A 20,232-nucleotide genomic window follows, 5' to 3' on the forward strand; every position below is an offset into this window, starting at 1 on the left:
TTGCTGGGTGCTTCAGTCAGCTCCCTGGTTCTTTATGGAAGAAGCAGAAGCTGCTGATGAGGAGATGAATAATTCCCTGGTGGCTCAGATGGTTAAGAATCTGCCTGCAACATGGGAGACCTGGGTTCAATCCCTGGGTTGGGTAGCTTCCCCTGGAGGAGGGCATGGCAGCCTACTCCAGTATTTTTGCCTGGAGAATCCCCATGGACAGAGGAGTCCGGTGGGCTACAGTCCATGGGGTCGCAAAGAGTCAGACATGACTGAGTGACTGTGCACACAGCACACACAAGACAAGTTTATTTCTCTATTCTTTTACAGAATTAGAGACAGGGCCTCTGTATTAAAGCCACTAGTCTAGGTGCATATTAGAGACAGGATTTATGAATCATGTGTTCACTAATACTGGTTCAGAACATAGAAGTTCCTTTCAGGTACCAGTGAGAGCACAGAGAGAGCCCCCCTGCTGCTCCCCTCACCTTGGTGGGGTGGTAGGATCAAAGGAAAACACAGGAAATATTTCCCACATCCATAAAAGCCTAGGCTTTCCCTCTCTTCATCTGGCCCAGCATTCCATCTCTCCCAGAGGCAACCCTACCCCATCCCACGCTCAGCCATGCCCGCGCATCCTGTCGAGGAATGGTGGTGTGCTTGAAACCCCAGTGCTGGGGTCTGCCTTGGCTGCGGCCTCTGGGTCTCCTCCGCTGATGTACTCATTTCCCCTCTCAGCCCCCAACCCCTTGCCCTTGCCGATGCTGAGCCCTGCCTGAGGTTGCCCCTGCCCTGTGGCATGGTGCACTTTGGACTCGCTGTGTGCTTTTACACCGAATGGGCCTGAGTTTAAACCACAGGCCAGCCATTTACGCCCTATAGGATCTTGTGCAAGCCCCCTACTCCCATCATCCCAGTCATGCTGTGCCTGCTTTCTGATGGCAGACCCAAGATGGGAGGATCTAGCCCGTGGGGTTAGGGTAGCTAGCTCTTTTTAAAAAAGATGTTTATTTGGCTGCACTGGGTCTTTGTTGCAGCACATGACCTTCATTGTGGCATGGAATCTTTTAGGTGAAGCATGAGAACTCTTAGTAGCAGTATGTGGGATCTAGTTCCCTGACCTAGTATCAAACCCTGGCCCCACGGCCTTCACTGGCAGCACGGAATCTTAGTCACTGGACCACCATGGAAGTCCCAGTCCTTTCTAATTTTTAGTCTCCATCATCTTAGAGAAACTGGTGTAATTTTTTTCCTTGTTATCTTTCCAGAGTACTAATCCTAAGACTCTAGATAGTGATATTTCTTTGTAATAATCTTGATTTTATTTAGGTGACATAAAATACCTATTCTTCCATGTAAGACCTGGCACTTCTTCTGTTCATTCCTAAATATCCCTCTCTTGAATTTCTAGTAAGTTGTCATTTATTTGCCCAAGAATAGAGGGTCTAGAAATCCTCTAACAACTTATAGCTAACCCGGGGGAGCTGATGGCCAAGGACTTGGGTGCTGCTGAACTCTGCTTGAAAGTGGCTACACAGAGAGCCAAATTGTGAGGTTAAGGCATAGTCCTTCAGACTGCCAAGTCTGCCGAAGACTCATGGAAGTCACTGAAAGCTATTATACTTGCAGCTGTGGCTTATTACAGGCAAAGGCTACAGACTAGAATTAGTCAAAGGAAGAGATGTGTAGGGCAGAGTCTAGGAAGGTCCAAACACAAAGCTTCCATCATCCTCAAGAATGTGTTACTGCTGGGCATCAACATGTGACAGTGTACATGGAATACTGCCACCCAGGGAGGTTCACCTGAACTTCAGTGTTCAGGGTTTTTATGGGGGCTTCATTACATAAGTAGGATTGAGTGATTGCCCACATGGTTGATCTCAACCTCCTGGTCAACTGCATGATCTAAAGCCTTCACTCAAAAGCACATGTTTGGTCTCTTTCAGAAAGCTGGTCACACCAGATGTTAGGGTGTGTCACAAATATACAGTAATCTGAGGTGTGAGCTGGCTACCTTTCATCTGGTGTGGCCAGCTTTCTCCCTGAACAAAGACCCTCCTATCACGGATGACATCAATTCCCTACCAGGAACTGAGGGCAAAAGCCACACCTCTTATTGGGAAAGTCCACATTCTTTACCAGACAGTGACTTAGTAAGTCTCTTTTCTGTGTTCACTCTTCAATTTCTGGGGCTGTTTTCCTGGCAAGTCAATTAAAATAAACCAGCAAAGCTGTTATTCTCTAACACTTCCCTTTAATCCTTGGACTCAAACATCATCACTAGCCAGATTAATGTATATGGCATTGTATTAATTCACCTAACACAGTATGTAGGACAAAGTTGGCATTCAGTAGACCAGAAGTTCTAGTCTGTGAGCCCCCTGAAATCACATGTAAAACTTTGCAAGTATGTTTACATTTGGGTTTGGGTGGGGGAATCAGGGTTCATATATTTCATCAGATTTCAAAGAGGTCTAGATAAAAGTGAGTTCTCTCCCCACACATCACCGCTGTTGGCCTGTTTCTTCATGAGCTCTAGGAATTTTGTTGGCGAAGAGAAGGAAGCACGGAGGAGACAGTGAGTGCCTGGGCTGGCAGTGTAAGGGCAGTTTTGCTATCTTGGTTTACAAGGCCTCTTGGGTTAATTCTAGAAGCATCAAAGCAACCGTCTCTTCTGTCTTTCCTGTGCTCTGCAGGCCAAGAGTTTCTGGTGCTAAAATAAACAACTGGCACTTTCATTAGACTCCACAGAAGGAAGGAAGAAGTGTATGTTTCATACCTTTTACATTATATAACATTACTATGCGATCTTCAATTCTTCAATCTGTTTATTTAAACTTAAAAAACAGTACTAATGCTATAAATGGAATAAACCATGTCCAAACCTGAGCATTTATAATAAGCATGCAGCCGGTAATATAGCCCCTGAAATAATAAACCACTTGCCCTTGATGGTCAAGAGATACATAGAGAGAATAGATAAAGATCTCTATCTATATATCACCTTTAGATTTCATTAAACTATAGCCAGCTGGGGGCGGGGAGGAGAGAGGTTCTACTTATTTTAAACTATAGAAAAAAATTCCACACACTTTATTTTGCATTCCTCAAAGCTTTTATATAATCATGAAAATTACAATATGTCTGTCCCAGACTTTGTTTTATTTTATGGAGAAGAAGAAATCTGGCTACTTTTCAGTTTGCTCTGTTTAGTTATTAAAACATCTTGGCTCTTATCAGACAAGGAAATAAATATTTGATGCTCAGTAATCCTGAGTCATTCAGAGGCATTAATTGAGTTCTGCCCAGCACATGATTCAGTAATATATTCTGAGGGGATACATATGAAATAATCACCCTTGAAATGCATACAGTTTAGTGGAAAAGATTAGTGGTTCTCAACACTCACAGCATTTTACTATAGTTATTGATTTACATGTCTTTATTGTGGACTGTTTTAAAATCCCAATGAATTATTTTTGCATAAATAGTAAAATCTATTCTAAAATTCATATGGAATCTCTAGGGGCCCCTAAGTAAAATATAGTGAAGTGAAGTCGCTCAGTCGTGTCTGACTCTTTGCGACCCCATGGACTGTAGCTTACCAGGCTCCTCCGTCCACGGGATTTTCCAGGCAAGAGTACTGGAGTGGGTTCCCATTTCCTTTTCCAGGGGATCTATCTTCCTGACCCAGGGATTGAACCCAGGTCTCCTGCATTGTAGGCAGATGCTTTACTGTCTGAGCCACCAGGGAAGCCCCAAAGGGCCCTTAATAGCCCCCCAAAATCCTGAAAAAAAGTTGGTCTTATATTTCCAGATTTCAAAACTTGATACAAAGATAAACTAATCAAAACAGCATGGTACTGGCATAAAGACACAAGTATAGACCAATGGAATAGAATAGAGAGCCCAGAAATAAACTCTCATATATACTGTCAAATGATTTTCAATAAGGGTGCCAAGACCATTGGAGAAAGGTCAATCTTTTTAAGAAATGGGGCTGTAGAAACTGAATATCCACATGCAAAATAGTGAAGTTAGACACTTACCTCACATGACATGCAAAAATTAACTCCAAGTAGATCAGAACATTAAAGCTCAAACTATAAAACTCTTAGAAAAAAAAAGAGAAGCTTTCATGACAATGAATGTGGCAGTAAGATTGTGTTTTAAGCTCTAGTAGAGAAGAGCAGTCAAGTATAGGGCTAGAGTCAGAGACCTGGCCTCTGACCCAAGACCACCACTTTCTACCTGTGCGATCTTAAGCACATTACCTACTTGCTCTAGGTTTCCGCTTTCTCCTCTGTGAAAAGATGACAATCATGAAGCAATAGTGGCAATTAGATAAATTAATGCAGGTAATTAATCAGTGCTAGTATCTGGCATAGAGCATATGATCAACCATTCCTGTCCATTTGTGGTAAGTGGGAGGTGGCATAATATAGTAGTTAGGTAGTCAGGCTTTGGAGTCAGATTTTCTAAGTTCATATTCTTGTTCTACTCTTTACCAGCTCTGTGACCTTTGGCAAATACTTTACATTTCTATAACTAAGAATTTTTTTAAATTTTTGAATACTAGAATTAACAACTACTCATAAAATTGTAATGATCAAATGAAAGAATCCCCTTGTCTAGCTCTTAAAAAAATAGCAGTCTCCAGTATTCTTACAGCTGCTATAGTGCTCAACACAGCATTGGACAAAGAGTACGTGCTCATAAAATGAGCCATCATGCTGCCCTAAACAATGGTTTTTAGGAAGTGCTTAACGACAAGGGTAAATAGTAATCATAAGCTGTTAGGAAAAACAGCATGTGCATATCCTAATTCAAAAATAACTTTACTGCTAAAAAATGTTAACCATCATCTGACTCTTCAGCAAGTTGTAATCCTTTATGCTAGAGAAGGGTCTTGCCTCTATATTGGTGGTGTTGACTGATCGAGGCAGTGGTTGCTGAAGGTTGAGGTGGCTGTGGCAGTATCTTAAAATAACGAAGTTTGCCACATCAATGGACTCATCCTATGAGGAAAGATTTCTCTGTAGCACACAGTGATGTTTCATAGCATTTTACCCACATGAGAACTTCTTTCAAAACTGGAGTTGATTCCCTCAAGCCCTGCAGCTGTCTTATCAACTAAGTTTCTGTCACATTTTACATCCCTTGTTGTCATTTCAACAGTCTTCACAGCATCTTCAGCAGGAGTAGATTTCACCTTAAGAAACGACTTGCTTTGCTTAGCCATGAGAAGCCAGCTCTCATTTGTTAAAGTATGATCGAGATAATGCAGCAATTCAGTCACAGCTTCAGGCTTCACTCCTAGTTCTCTTGTGATTTCTGTGACTTCTGCGGTTAATTCATCCACTGAAGGCCTAAACCCCTCAAAGTTATCCATGAGAGTAGGAATCGGCTTCTTCCAAACTCCTAGTGGTATTTTGACCTCTTCCTGCTGGTTCAGATGGGGAAGAATCCGCCTGCAATGCAGGAGACCTGAGTTCGATCCCCAGGTCTGGAAGCTCCCCTGGAGGAGAAATGGCAAACCACTCTAGTATTCTTGCCTGAGAGATCCCATGGAGAGAGGAGCCTGGCGGACTACAGCCCATAGGGTCATAAAGAGTTAGACACAACTGAATGACTCGCACACACACATGAATCACAAATGTTCTTTATGGCATCTAGAATACAAATTCTTTCCAGGAGGTTTTCAGTTTATTTTGCAGAGACCTATTATGGGAATTACTGTCTATAGAAGCTGTGTATGCGTGTTAGTTCCTCTGCTGCTAAGTCACTTCAGTCGTGTCCGACTCTGTGCGACCCCACAGACGGCAGCCCACCAGGCTCCCCCATCCCTGGGATTCTCCAGGCAAGAACACTGGAGTGCGTTGCCATTTCCTTCTCCAATGCATGAAAGTGTTAGTTCCTCAGTGGTGTCTAATTCTTTGAGACCCCATGGACTGTAGCCCACTTGGCTTCTCTGTCCATGGGATTCTCCAGGCAAGAATACTGGAGTGGGTTGCCATGCCCTTCTCCAGGGAGTCTCCCCGATGCAGGGATTGAACCTGGGTCTCTTATGTCTCGTGTTGGCAGGCAGGTTCTTTACCACTAGCACCACCTGGGAAGCTATAACCTTACAAAATATATTTCTAGTAAGACTTGGAAGTCAAAATTACTCCTTAATCCTTGGGCTCTAAAATGGATGTTGTGTTAGCAGGCATGAAAACAACACGAATCTTGTACATTTCTATTAGAGCTCTTGAGTGACCAGGTGCATTGTCAGTGAGCAGTAATATTTTGAAAGGAATCTTTTCTTCTGAGCAGTAAGTCTTAACAGTGGACTTAAAATACTCAGTAACTATGTTGTAAACAGATATGCTGTCATCCAGGCTTTGTTGTTGCATTTATAGAGCACAGGCAGAGTAGCTTGAGCATAATTCTTAAGGGCCATAGTATTTTTGGAGCGGTAAATGAGCATTGCCAGGTGGTAAAGAATCGCCTGCAGTGCAGGAGCCATGGGTTGGATCCCTGCATCAGGAAGAACCCCTGGCGAAGGAAATGGTAACCCACTCCAGTAGTCTTGCCTGGGAAGTCCATGGACAGAGGAGCCTGGCAGGCTTCAGTCCATGGGGTTGCACAGAGTTGGGACAGAACTTAGTGACTGAGCATGCACACAGGCAAGTGAGCACTGGCTTCGGTTTCAAATCACTGACTGCATTAGCCCCTACAAGAGAGTCAGCCTGTCCTTGGAAGCTTTGAATTCTCCTCTGTAGCTATGAAAGTCTAGATTGCATTTTCTTCCATAATAAGGCTATTCTATGTACATCAAAAATCTGTTGTTGTGGCCACCTTCATGAATTATCCTAGCTAGATCATCTGGTTGACTTGCTGCAGCTTCTGTGTCAGCACTTGCTGTTTTACTTTGTACTTTTATGTTATGGACAATGGCTTCTTTCCTTAAACCTCATGAACCAACCTCTGTTATCTTTAAACTTTTCTTTTGCAGCTTCCTCACCTCTCTCAGCTTTCACAGAATTGGAGAGAGTTAGGGCCTTGCTCCGGATTAGGCCTAGGTTTGAGGGAATGTTGTGGCTGGTTTGATCTTCTATCCAGACCACTAAAACTTTCTCCATATCAACAATAGGGCTGTTTCACTTCCTTATCGTTCCTGTGTTTATTGGAGTAGCACTTTTAATTTCCTTCAAGAATTTTTCCTTTTCATTCACAACTTGGCTGTCTGGCACAAGAGGCCTCACTTTCAGCCTTTCTTGGCTTTCGATATGCCTTCCTCACTAAAATTAATCATTTCTAGCTTTTGATTTAAAGTGAGAGATATGCGATTTTTCCTTTCACTTGAAACACTTAGAGGCTATTACACTGTTGTGAATTGGCCTAATTTTGGAAGGAATGATGCTAAAGCTGAAACTCCAGTACTTTGGCCACCTCATGTGAAGAGTTGACTCATTGGAAAAGACTCTGATGCTGGGAGGGACTGGGGGCAGGAGGAGAAGGGGATGACAGGATGAGATGGCTGGATGGCATCACCAACTCAATGGACGTGAGTGTGAGTGAACTCCGGGAGTCGGTGATGGACAGGGAGGCCTGGTGTGCTGCAATTCATGGGGCTGCAAAGACTTGGACACGACTGAGCGACTGAACTGAACTGAACTGAATTTCAATATTGTTGTGTCTCAGGGAATAGGGAGGCTTGAGAAGAGGGGGAGAGACATGGGAACAGCCAGTTGGTCGAACAGTCAGAACACACAATATTTATTAGGTTCTCTGTCTTATATGATCATGATTTGTGGCACCCCAAAACAAGTACAATAGGAACATCAGAGATCACTGATCACGGATCACCATAACAAATATAGTAATAGCCAAACAAAACTTGAAATACTGTGAGAATTGCCAAAATGTTGTACAGAAACATGAAGTGAGCAAATGCTATTGGGAAAATAGTGCTGATAGACTTGTTTGATGCAAAGTGAAAGTCGATCAGTTGTGTTTGACTCTTTACAACCCCATCGACTATATAGTCCACAGAAATCTCTAGGCCAGAATACTGGAGTGGGTATCCTTTCCCTTCTCCAGGGGATCTTTCCAACCCAGAAATCGAACTGGGGTCTCCTGCATTGCAGGCAGATTCTTTACCAACTGAGCTATCAGAATGCAGGGTAGCCACAAAACTTCATTTGTAAAAAATGCAATTATCTGTGAGGTATAATAAAGTACAGTAAAATGAGGTAAGTCCGTATATTAGTTTCAGGTGTAAAACATAATAATTTGATATTTGTATGTATTGCAAAATGATCACAGCAGTAAGTCTAGTAACATCCAACACTGCATATAGTTACAAATTTATTTTTCTTTGAGAACTCTTAAGAACCACTCACTTAGCAACTGTCAAAGTACAATATAAGTAAATATAGTCACCACCTTGTACATAGTATCCACATGACTTACTTAGTTTATAACTGGAAATTTGTACCTTTTGATTCCTTCACCTATCTCACTCACTCCCAACCCCTCCTCTGGCAGCCAACAGTTTATTCTGTGTATCTATGAGTTTGGCTGTATTTTTAGGGTTTGTTTTTCTTTTGTTTGGTGGGAGGGATTCAACATATAGGTGAGATCATAGTGTATTTGTCTTTTTCTTTCTGACTTATTTTACGTAGCACAGTGCCTTCAAGGTACATTCATATTGTTGCAAATGGCAAGATTTTATTATTTTTTAATATTCCATTGTGTGTATTCATATATACCATATTTTCTTTATCCATTTACCCATTAATGGACATTTAGCTATTGTTTTGGCTATTGAAAATAATGCTTAATGAACATCATTTTGAATTAGTGATTTTTTATTTTTCAAATAAATACCCAGAAGTTGAATGCTGGATCATGTGGTAGTTCTATTTTTGAGGAACCTCTGTACTATTTTCCATAGTAGCTGCACCACTTTACATCCCGTTCTTTTTTCTCTACACCCTCTCCAACATTTGTTATTATTTTCTTTTTGGTAATAGCCATTCTGACTATGGTGTCAGAATGTGTAAGGCGATAAGGGGTAAGATGATATGTCATGGTAGTTTTCATTGGGATATCCCTGGTGATTAGTGATGTCGAGAACCTTTTTATGTACTTATTGACCAACTGTGTCTTCTTTGGAAAAATGTCTATTCAGATTCTCTGCTTTTTTTTTTTTTAACTTTATTTTACTTTACAATACTGTATTGGTTTTGCCATACATTGACATGAATCCACCATGGGTGTATACAAGCTCCCAATCCTGAATCCCCTTCCCACCTCCCACCCCATATCATCTCTCTGGATCATCCCCATGCATCAGCCCCAAGCATCCTGTATCCTGTATCGAACAGACTGGCACTTCGTTTCTTACATGATAGTATACATGTTTCAATGCCATTCTCCCAAATCATCCCACCCTCTCCCCCTCCCTCAGAGTCCAAAAGTCCGTTCTATACATCTGTGTCTCTTTTGCTGTCTCTCATACAGGGTCATCATTACCATCTTTCTAAATTCCGTATATATGTGTCAGTATACTGTATTGGTGTTTTTCTTTCTGGCTTACTTCACTCTGTATAATCGGATCCAGTTTCATCCATCTCATTAGAACTGACTCAAATGTATTCTTTTTAATGTCTGAGTAATACTCCATTGTGTATATGTACCACAGCTTTCTTATCCATTCATCTGCTGATGGGCATCTAGGTTGTTTCCATGTCCTGGCTATTATAAACAGTGCTGCAATGAACATTGGGGTACATGTGTCTCTTTCAATTCTGGTTTCCTCAGTGTGTATGCCCAGCAGTGGGATTGCTGGGTCATAAGGCAGCTCTACTTGCAATTTTTTAAGGAATCTCCACACTGTTTTTCATAGTGGCTGTACTAGTTTGCATTCCCACCAACAGTGTAAGAGGTTTCCCTTGCCTCCACATCCTCTCCAGCACTTATTGCTTGTAGACTTTTGGATCGCAGCCATTCTGACTGGTGTGAAATGGTACCTCATTGTGGTCTTGATTTGCATTTCTCTGATAATGAGTGATGTTGAGCATCTTTTCATGTGTTTGTTAGCCATCCGTATGTCTTCTTTGGAGAAATGCCTATTTAGTTCTTTGGCCCATTTTTTGATTGGGTCGTTTATTTTTCTGGAGTTGAGCTGCATAAGTTGCTTGTATATTTTTGAGATTAGTTGTTTGTCAGTTGCTTCATTTGCTATTGTTTTCTCCCATTCAGAAGGCTGTCTTTTCACCTTACTTATAGTTTCCTTTGTTGTGCAGAAGCTTTTAATTTTAATTAGATCCCATTTGTTTATTTTTGCTTTTATTTCCAGTATTCTGGGAGGTGGATCATAGAGGATCCTGCTGTGATTTATGTCTGAGAGTGTTTTGCCTATGTTCTCCTCTGGGAGTTTTATAGTTTCTGGTCTTACATTTAGATCTTTAATCTATTTTGAGTTTATTTTTGTGTGTGGCGTTAGAAAGTGATCTAGTTTCATTCTTTTACAAGTGGTTGACCAGTTTTCCCAGCACCACTTGTTAAAGAGATTGTCTTTACTCCGTTGTATATTCTTGCCTCCTTTGCCGAAGATAAGGTGTCCATAGGTGTGTGGATTTATCTCTGGGCTTTCTATTTTGTTCCATTGATCTGTATTTCTGTCTTTGTGCCAGTACCATACTGTCTTGATGACTGTAGCTTTGTAGTAGAGCCTGAAGTCAAGCAAGTTGATTCCTCCTCTCTGCTTATTTTTAAAATCAGAACTCAAACTCAGTTGAGTTGTGAGTTCTTTGTATACTTTGGATACTAACCTTTTATTACACGTAAGATGTATAATTATTATCTCCCACTAGTATGTTGCCTTTTCATTTTGTTGATGGTTTCCTTTTCTGTGCAGGAGCCTTTTAGTTTGTCTTGTTTACTTTTATAATTAGTCCTACTTGTTTATTTTTTATTTTACTGTAAGAGCCAGACATGACTGAGTGACTTCCCTTTCACTTTTCACTTTCATGCATTGGAGAAGGAAATGGCAACCCACTCCAATGTTCTTGCCTGGAGAATCCCAGGGACGGGGGAGCCCAGTGGGCTGCCATCTATGGGGTCACACAGAGTCGGACATGACTGAAGTGACTTAGCAGCAGCAGCAGCTCTTGATGTCAAATCCAAAAATTCATTGCCAAGACTGATGTCAAGCAGTTTACCACCTATGTTTTCTTTTAGAAGTTTTATAGTTTCAGGTCCTACATTCAAGTCTTTTATCCATTTTGATGTAATTTTGGTGTATGGTATAAAGTAGTAGTCCAACTTCATTGTTTTCCATTGGCTGTCTAGTTTTCCCAAAACCACTTGTTAAAGAAGCTGTCTTTTCCTATTGTATATTTTTACCTCCTTTGTCATAGATTAATTGCCCATATAAGTGTGGATTCATTTCTGGCTTTTCTATTCTGTTTCATTTATTTATGGTGTTTTAAATGCCAGTACAATACTATTTTGATTATTATAGCTTTGTGGTACAGTTTGAAATTGGGGCATATGATGCCTTTATCTTTGTTCTTCTCTCTCAAGATTGCTCTGGCTATTCACGGTCTTTTGTGTTTCCATACAAATGTTTTGAAATTACTTGTTCTATTTCTGTGAAAAATGTCATTGGAATTTTGATGGGGATTGCACTGAATCTGTAGATTGCTTCAGGTAGTATGAACATTTTAACAATTATAATTCTTCCAATCAATGAGCATGGAATATCTTTCCATTTCTTTGTATCATCTCCATTTTCTTTCATTAATATCTTGGTTTTTAGTGAATAGGACTTTCATCTCCTTGATTAAATTTATTCTTAAATATTTTATTCTTTTTGTTGCAGTTTTAAATAGGATTGAATTTCTAGTGTTGATCTGCTAGTGAGTGGGGCCGGTTCCTAATACAGCTGACTGTGGGGTGTCCCAAGCTGTGCTGTCCTGCTCGTGAGAGTTGGGTCCCAGGGTGGCTGGCTGAGGAGTCCAGGGTATCTTGGAGTTGGTGTTGGTCTGCTAATGGGCCGAGGACTAGATGGTCCTGGGTCTGGTACTGGCCTGCTGTCATGTTGGTGGGGTCCTGTGTTGGCCTGAGGCATCCCCATACTGGTGCAGACAGACTGGTGGGTGGGGTGGGGTCCTCCAGCTAGCAAGACAGAAGGAGGATTCAAAACAGCACCTGCCAGCAGCAGTATCTTTGTGGTAGTGTTCTTGGGGCTTATCTTTCTAGTGCAGGACCACTGGGCTGCGGTGCCTAATGTGGGGCTTGGCCCCTCATTCCTTGATGAGAACCTCTCCTAGTGCAATTTTTCGCCTGTTTGTGAGTCTCCCACCCAGGGGTGCGGATCTTGACTCTGCTATATCTCCTCCCTCCTACCTGTGTTGTTTTGCTTTCTTCATTGTATTTTTAGTTGTAGCAGGTCTTTTCTGGTAGGTTTTGGTATGTTTCATTAATTGCTACGTATATATTTGTGATTTTAGGTGTGTTCATGAGAGAAAGTGAGCTTAGGGTCTTCTTACTCTGCTTTCTTCATCAGTTTCATAGCTTTTCCTCTTTAATTTCTGATTTTATTTGAGTACCCCCCCTTTGATGAGTCTACCTGAAGATTTGTAAATTTTGTTTACCTTTTCAAAGAGAAAATGTTATTTTTATTTTTGCTCTGAGTTTTGTTACTAACTTCCTTCTACTAACTTTGGTTGTCATTTTTTTCCCCTGGTGCTTTAAGGTGCAAAATTAGGTTGCTTACTTGAGATTTTTCTTGTTGCTTGACGTAGACATTTATTACTATGACAATTCCTCTCAGAGCAGCTTTTGCTGCGTCTGGTATGTTTTGATATATTTTCACTTTCCTCTGTCTCTTTTTTAATTTATCTTTTGCTTTCCTCTTTGACCCATTGGCTGTTCAGTAGCATGTCTCTACTCCACATATTTATGAATTTTCCAGGTTTCTTCTTGTAACTGATTTTCTAGTCTTATACAATTGTTGTTGAAGATATTTGATATGATTTCAATTGCCTTAAATTTCTTAAGGTTTGTTTTGTGCCTGATATATGAACCCTCCTGGAAAATAGAATGTTCCATGTATACTCGAGGAGAATGTGTATTCTTTTGCTTTTGAATGGAATGTTCTGTGTATAATATATATGTTAAGTCCATCTGGTGTAATATGTTGTTTCAGGTCAATGTTTCCTTATTGATTTTCTGTCTGGGTGACCTATCCATTGATGTAAGTGGGGTATTAAAATCCCCTATTATTGTTTTGCCATCTTTTTCTCTCTTTAGGTCTGTAAATGTTTGCTTTACATATTTAGCTCCTCTTGTGTTGGGTGCATAAATATATACAAATGGATGTCTGTTTTCTTCCCAAGATCAGAGAAGTTTTCAGCCATTATTTATTCAAATAAATGTCTGCTTCTTTCTCTCATTCTCTCTCCTTTTTCTGGGGCCACTATTATGTGAATGTTAGTCTGCTTGATGCTGTCCTTTAAGTCCCTTAAATGATCTTCACTTTTTTCATTCTGTTTTCTTTCTGCTGTTTTGTGCTGCTCCTCTTGGGTGATTTCCACTGTCCTGTCTTTGAATTCGCTGATTTATTTGGACTGCTGTTGAACCCCTCTAGTGTGTTTTTCAGTATCGTCTTTGGGTCTTTGATGTCTATCACTAGTACTTTCTTATATTTTCTATCTTGTTTTTAAAGTGCTCACTGTGTTCATGCATTCTTCTTTCAATGCTTATGAACATTACTTTGAACTCTTTATCAGGTAAATTATTGTGCTCCATTAAGGGTTTTTTTTTTTCCCCCTAAGGTTTTATCTTGTGGAACATACTCCTCTATTCCTTCATCTTGTTTGATTCTATGTTGGTTTCTATGCCTTAGAAGAAAGAGCCACTTCTCCCAGTCTTGAAGGGTTAGCCTTGTGGAGGAGATACATCTTATCATTCAATCCTGCTCTGGTTCTTAGCTGTCTGTCAAACCTTTGTAATTGTCTAAGAGGCCTATTTTATTTTTAGTGGCTCCCAGTAGTTAAGGGTGTTGTAAGAACTACAAGTGATCTGAAAGGAAAGATCTTAGCACTGAGATTCAGACTGACAGGAAGCCTGAACTTCAGGCAACACCTTTTAAAGAATACAAGTATATTTAGTCCTATGGGACCACAAGTGTAAGCTCCATTGGCCACCAGAGCCAAGCATTCTAGAAATGCCCCTTGGGTGACAGTTGCAAAAATTTGGGCTTCAGATGAGTGTATAAGTGCCTTTCTGGGAGATACTGGCAAGGTATACTGAGGCAGAGGGAGAGAGCAAAGAGTGTGTCCACTGGCCTGTGTTTCCTGAGAGCATCTCCATCAGGGTCTAGATGTGTGCCAAACCAGAAGTCTGCCCCTAGTGTTGAAGCTCTAGGACAAGCAAATAGGTTTCTTTTGCAGAAAGACTGGGAGTGTGTTTCTGTCTGCTCTCTGTGCCATGCCTTGTGGGTAGTAGCTGAGAACTGGGTTTCTGGTTGTTACAGTCCTGTGGGATACAGGAACACAAACCCGTCTGGCCATCAGAGCCAGGTGATCACGGAGTATCCTCTGGGTGGAAACTGCAAAAAGCATGGTACCAGATGTGTATAAAAGCTCCCCTCTAGGAGATACTGGTGCTCTGGAGCATAGCAGAGGAATAGCACAAAGACAGCATCCATCCTCCAAGATCTCTGGAAGGGATTTAGTCAGCCCTTAGATGTAGCTTTAATTAGAAGCTTGTCCCTCAGGCTACAGCTATAAGATAATGGGTTTGTTTCTTAGAAAGACTGAGTCCTGGGTCTGTTGCTTATTATTGTGCTCTGGAGGGTGGGAGATGGTAGCCATTTAAAAACTCTTTCTCCATTGGCTCCAGTCCTATGGGACTCATGAGTTTAAGCCTCACTGGTCTCCTCCAACATAGAGGTTCCTCTGATGGCAGCCACAGAAATCAGGGCACCAGACAAGGATGTAAGCTCCTTTCTGGATATACTAGTGAGCTGGACTGAGGTGAGCTGGAGAGTGCAGAAAGAATGCAATGGCCTCTGTTTACCAAGGGCACCGCTATAGGCCTCAAGATATCTATGCCAAACCAGAAGGCTTCCCTTCAAGCCAAAACTTCTCAACATGCAGAAAGGTCTCCTTCACAGAGGAGTGTTTCAGTCTTCTGCCTGTACAGTACCCTGGAGATGGTAGTCTGCCAAGAGCTGTCTTTTCAATTGTTACTGTCCTGTGGGATCCAGGATCCAGAGCCAGGTGATTAAGTGGCATTCTCTGGGCAGTTCAGTTCAGTTCAGTCACTCACTCATTTCCGACTCTTTGCAATCCCATGAATCACAGCACGCCAGGCCTCCCTGTCCATCACCAACTCCTAGAATTCACCCAGACTCATGTCCATCAAGTCTGTGATGCCATCGAGCCATCTCATCCTCTGTCGCCACCTTCTCCTGCCCCCAATCCCTCCCAGCATGAGAGTTTTTTTCCAATGAGTCAATTCTTTTCATGAAGTGGCCAAAGTACTGGAGTTTCAGCTTGAGCATCATTCCTTCCAAAGAAATCCCAGGGCTGATCTCCTTCAGAATGGACTGACTGGATCTCCTTGCAGTCCAAGGGACTCTCAAGAGTCTTCTCCAACACCACAGTTCAAAAGCATCAATTCTTCAGTGCTCAGCTTTCTTCAAAGTCCAACTCTCACATCCACACATGACCACTGGAAAAACCATAGCCTTGACTAGACAGACCTTAGTCGGCAAAGTAATGTCTCTGCTTTTCAATATGCTATCTAGGTTGGTCATAACTTTTCTTCCAAGGAGTAAGCGTCTTTTAATTTCATGGCTGCAGTCACCATCTGCAGTGATTTTGGAGCCCAAAAAAATAAAGTCTGACACTGTTTCTACTGTTTCCCCATCTATTTCCCATGGAGTGATGGGACCAGAGGCCATGATCTTCATTTTCTGAATGTTGAGCTTTAAGCCAATCTTTTTCGCTCTCCTCTTTCACTTTCATCAAGAGGCTTTTTAGTTCCTCTTCACTTTCTGCCATAAGGGTGGTGTTGTCTGCATATCTGAGGTTATTGATATTTCTCCCGGCAATCTTGATTCCAGCTTGTGTTTCTTCCAGCCCAGCCTTTCTCATGATGTACTCTGCATATAAGTTAAATAAGCAGGGTGACAATATACAGGCTTGATGTACTCCTTTTCCTATTTGCAACCAGTCTGTTGTTCCATGTCCACTTCTAACTGTTGCTTCCTGACCTGCATATAGGTTTCTCAAGAGGCAGGTCAGGTGGTCTGGTATTCCCATCTCTTGAAGAATTTTCCACAGTTTATTGTGATCCACAGAGTCAAAGGCTTTGGAATGGTCAATAAAGCAGAAATATATGTTTTTCTGGAACTCTCTTGCTTTTTCCATGATCCAGCGGATGTTCGCAATTTGATCTCTGGTTCCTTTGCCTTTTCTAAAACCAGCTTGAACATCTGGAAGTTCATGGTTCACGTATTGCTGAAGCCTGGCTTGGAGAATTTTGAGCATTACTTTACTAGCATGTGAGATGAATACAATTGTGTGGTAGTTTGAGCATTCTTTGGCATTGCCTTTCTTTGGGATTGGAATGAAAACTGACCTTTTCTAGTCCTGTGGCCACTGCTGAGTTTTCCAAATTTGCTGGCATATTGAGTGCAGCACTTTCACAGCATCATCTTTCAGCATTTGAAACAGCTCTACTGGAATTCCATCGCCTCCACTAGCTTTGTTCATAGTGATGCTTTCTAAGGCCCACTTGACTTCACATTTGAGGATGTCTGGATCTAGGTGAGTGATCACACCATTGTGATTATCTTGGTTGTGAAGATCTTTTTTGTACAGTTCTTTTGTGTATTCTTGCCAGCTCTTCTTAATATCTTCTGCTTCTGTTAGGTCCATACCATTTCTGTCCTTTATCGAGCCCATCTTTGCATGAAATGTTCCCTTGGTATCTCTAACTTTCTTGAAGAGATCTCTAGTCTTTCCCATTCTGTTCTTTTCCTCTATTTCTTTGCATTGATCACTGAGGAAGGCTTTCTTATCTCTTCTTGCTATTCTTTGGAACTCTGCATTCAGATGCTTATATCTTTCCTTTTCTCCTTTGCTTTTCACTTCTCTTCTTTTCACAGCTATTTGTAAGGCCTCCCCAGACAGCCATTTTGCTTTTTTGCATTTCTTTTCCATGGGGATGGTCTTGATCCCTGTCTCCTGTACAATGTCACGAACCTCAGTCCATAGTTCATCAGGCACTCTATCTATCAGATCTAATCCCTTAAATCTATTTCTCACTTCCACTGTATAATCATAAGGGATTCTCTGGGCAGCCGACCCCAAATTTGGGCACCACACCTAAAACTCAGGATACCAGATGCATATTTTCTCCCCTCCAGAAGATATTTGCACTTCAGGAGTATAGCAGAGAGAGAGCACCACAATGGTGCTTACCAGCCAGCAGGCCCCTAGATGTGCATTAAATGAGATGGCTCAGGCTAAAGGCTTAAGATTCATGAATGAGCCTCTTTAACATAGAGTCTGACTGCTTCTGATACAGAAGGGCTGCTATTGCACTGAGCCCTGGGGTGGATGAGTCTGTATGTGAGTCCTTTAACAACTCTTTTTTAGATGGCTATAGCCTATTAGTCTCATGGACACAGGCTCCGTTGGCTTTTTAGTCTTTTTTTTTTTTTTAATATTTTTATTTGTCTGCCCTGGGTCTTAGTTGTGGCACACAGGATCTTCGATCTTTGTTGAAGCATGCAGGATCTTCAGTTGCAGCATGTGGGATCTAGTCCCCTGACCAAGGATGGGACCTGGGCCCCTTGCACTGGGAGCGTGGAGTCTTAGCCACTGGACCACCAGGGAAGTCCCCTCCCCCACTGGCTTTCAAAGGTAGATTTGGGTCTTAGAAGTTGGGGTGCCCACTGTGGGGTTCAAATCCTTTACTCCTCAGGGAGATACTTTAGGTTTTGAATTCCCACAGTCATGTGTTGCTGTGCCAGGAATGGAATTTATGGAAAGACTGTGTCCCAGCCTTTCCTGCCGGCTTTGATGGGGAATTTCTCTCATTCACCCAGTGTGTAGGAGTTGCTCGGCTAGGTTTTAGCATTTTTTTCAGAGGGAGTTATTCCATATGTACTGCAGATCCAGGGTGTCCATGGGAGGAGATGAGTTCTGGCTCCCCTGTGTCGCCATCTGGAACCAGAACCCAAGCATTCATTTTTATGCCCTGGTCATGATTAGTCCAGCCAGGTAATTATTTTTGGTTCCCATTGCATCTCAGCTGCATTATGCCTAATACAAATTCTGGTGAATAAATAAATCAATAAATAATATTCCTCTGAATATATTCCCAGAAATTGAGTTGTATATTTATTTAAAATCTAAGATATTAGTATATTTGATATGGAGAAGATATCAAAGAAAAATAAAATAATGGATTAGCATTTTTTTGGTAACACAAAAACATGCTTGTTGAGCTACACTACAAATCAACAGTACTTTCAACTGATATTCCTGAATATTTACCCTGTGATGGCCTGGATACTCTATTGGGATAGGAGATGAGGAATTGTTTTCACTCTAATAAGTTTAAAATGTTGGGTAGGGGGTTAAGAAATGTCAAGGCAACAGATAATACAGAATAAATGGCATAAAGAGTATGTTCCCAGTAATGCAGAGGAGTGCAGCTTGATCAAATTTAGCAGATATTGCCAGTTTTACAAAGAGACTATACTAATGTATACTTCCACTTGCATTATCTCTTTTTCATTTCAGCCATTCTGGTATAATGGAAAGGTATCTCATTACCATTTTGCATTTCTTTGACAAACAATGAAATTGAGCAACTTTTTCTATATTTGTCAACCAGTTGGATATCCTCTTTTTTAAAATTTATTTTTAATTGGCGAGTAATTGCTTTACAATATTGTGTTGGTCTCTGCCTTACATCAACATGAGTCAGCCATAGGTATATATATGTCCTGAACCTCCCTCCCACCTCCCACACCATCCCACCCTTCTAGGTTGTCACAGAACACCTGATTTGAGCTCCCCGCGTCATACAGCATATTCCCACTGTCAGTCAGTTGGATCTCCTCTTATAAGGAATATTCATTCAAATCTTTTACCCTTTTTTTATCTTGAGATTTATTTAGTTTATATTGATTTATAAGAGCTCTTTATATATTCACTTTATGAGTACTTTATCAGACATATGTATTGTAAGAATCTTTTTTCACTATAGCTTGCCCTTTCATTCTTTCAATATTGTGCTTTGAGCAGAACACCTTAAATTTAATTTAGTCCAATTTATAAATTTTGAAGTGGTTAATGATTTTTTGTGCCTTATTAATCTGTCTGGAATTCATAAATATATTTTATATGTATTTTTCTAATATCTGTACCAATTTAAACTTGGATATACATCTCAAGATTTTATTTTTGTGTATGGTGAAAGTTAGGGTCAAGTTTCATTTTTTCCCCTAAGGGAGATAAAATTTTCTGATCAACACCATTTATTTAATCATCTTTACTGTACTGTAGTCTCCTAGTCATCAGTGACAGAATATATGGAGTTTTCTTTTTTTATTCTTTTCCATTTTTCCTCATCTGTTCTAGTGCCAATACCACACTAATTGGTATAGCTTTGTGACTGGTTTTGACAACTGCTAGTATAGGTCTTCTTGGTCTTATTTATTTTAGCAATCAGCCTGTGTTCTCTCTCTCTCTTTCTGTAATATTCAGTATTCTAATTTATGAACATTGTACATCCTTCCATTTATTTAGGGCTTCAACTTTTGTCAACAATATCCTTAATTTTTAGATTTTTGTTGCAATTAGATAATACACAATTTGATATCTACTTGTACTTTTTTTGAGTACAAAAGCTGGAAAATGTTAGAAATACCTGCAGAATTTTTAAATAATGTGGATTCTAGATACTACCTCAGAACTACTGCAGCAGTATCTCTGGGAGCAGGGCTCTGAGAGTCTAGAGGACCTTTCAGATTTCACAATACTTTGGGTGAAAATGTAAAAAATAGTGCAATTTTTTTCCATAATAATTTGGCAAATTTTATTGCATTAAATAGTCATACCTGTTAACCTTGCACTTATATATCTAGGAAGTTACTTTCTATGAATTATTTGTGCACATTTATAATACTCATCGGAGAAGGCAATGGCACCCCACTCCAGT

At 40.8% G+C, this 20,232-nt stretch overlaps 1 pseudogene; it reads right to left on the minus strand.

Annotated features, from left to right (window-relative positions):
- Window positions 1–607: 607 nt before the first annotated feature.
- On the minus strand, window positions 608–12,118 carry LOC128059182 (tigger transposable element-derived protein 1-like; annotated as a pseudogene).
- Between the last annotated feature and the right edge of the window lie 8,114 nt (window positions 12,119–20,232).

This window comes from Budorcas taxicolor, chromosome 14 (assembly GCF_023091745.1).
Source record: "Budorcas taxicolor isolate Tak-1 chromosome 14, Takin1.1, whole genome shotgun sequence".
Classification (NCBI taxonomy): Eukaryota; Metazoa; Chordata; class Mammalia; order Artiodactyla; family Bovidae; genus Budorcas; species Budorcas taxicolor.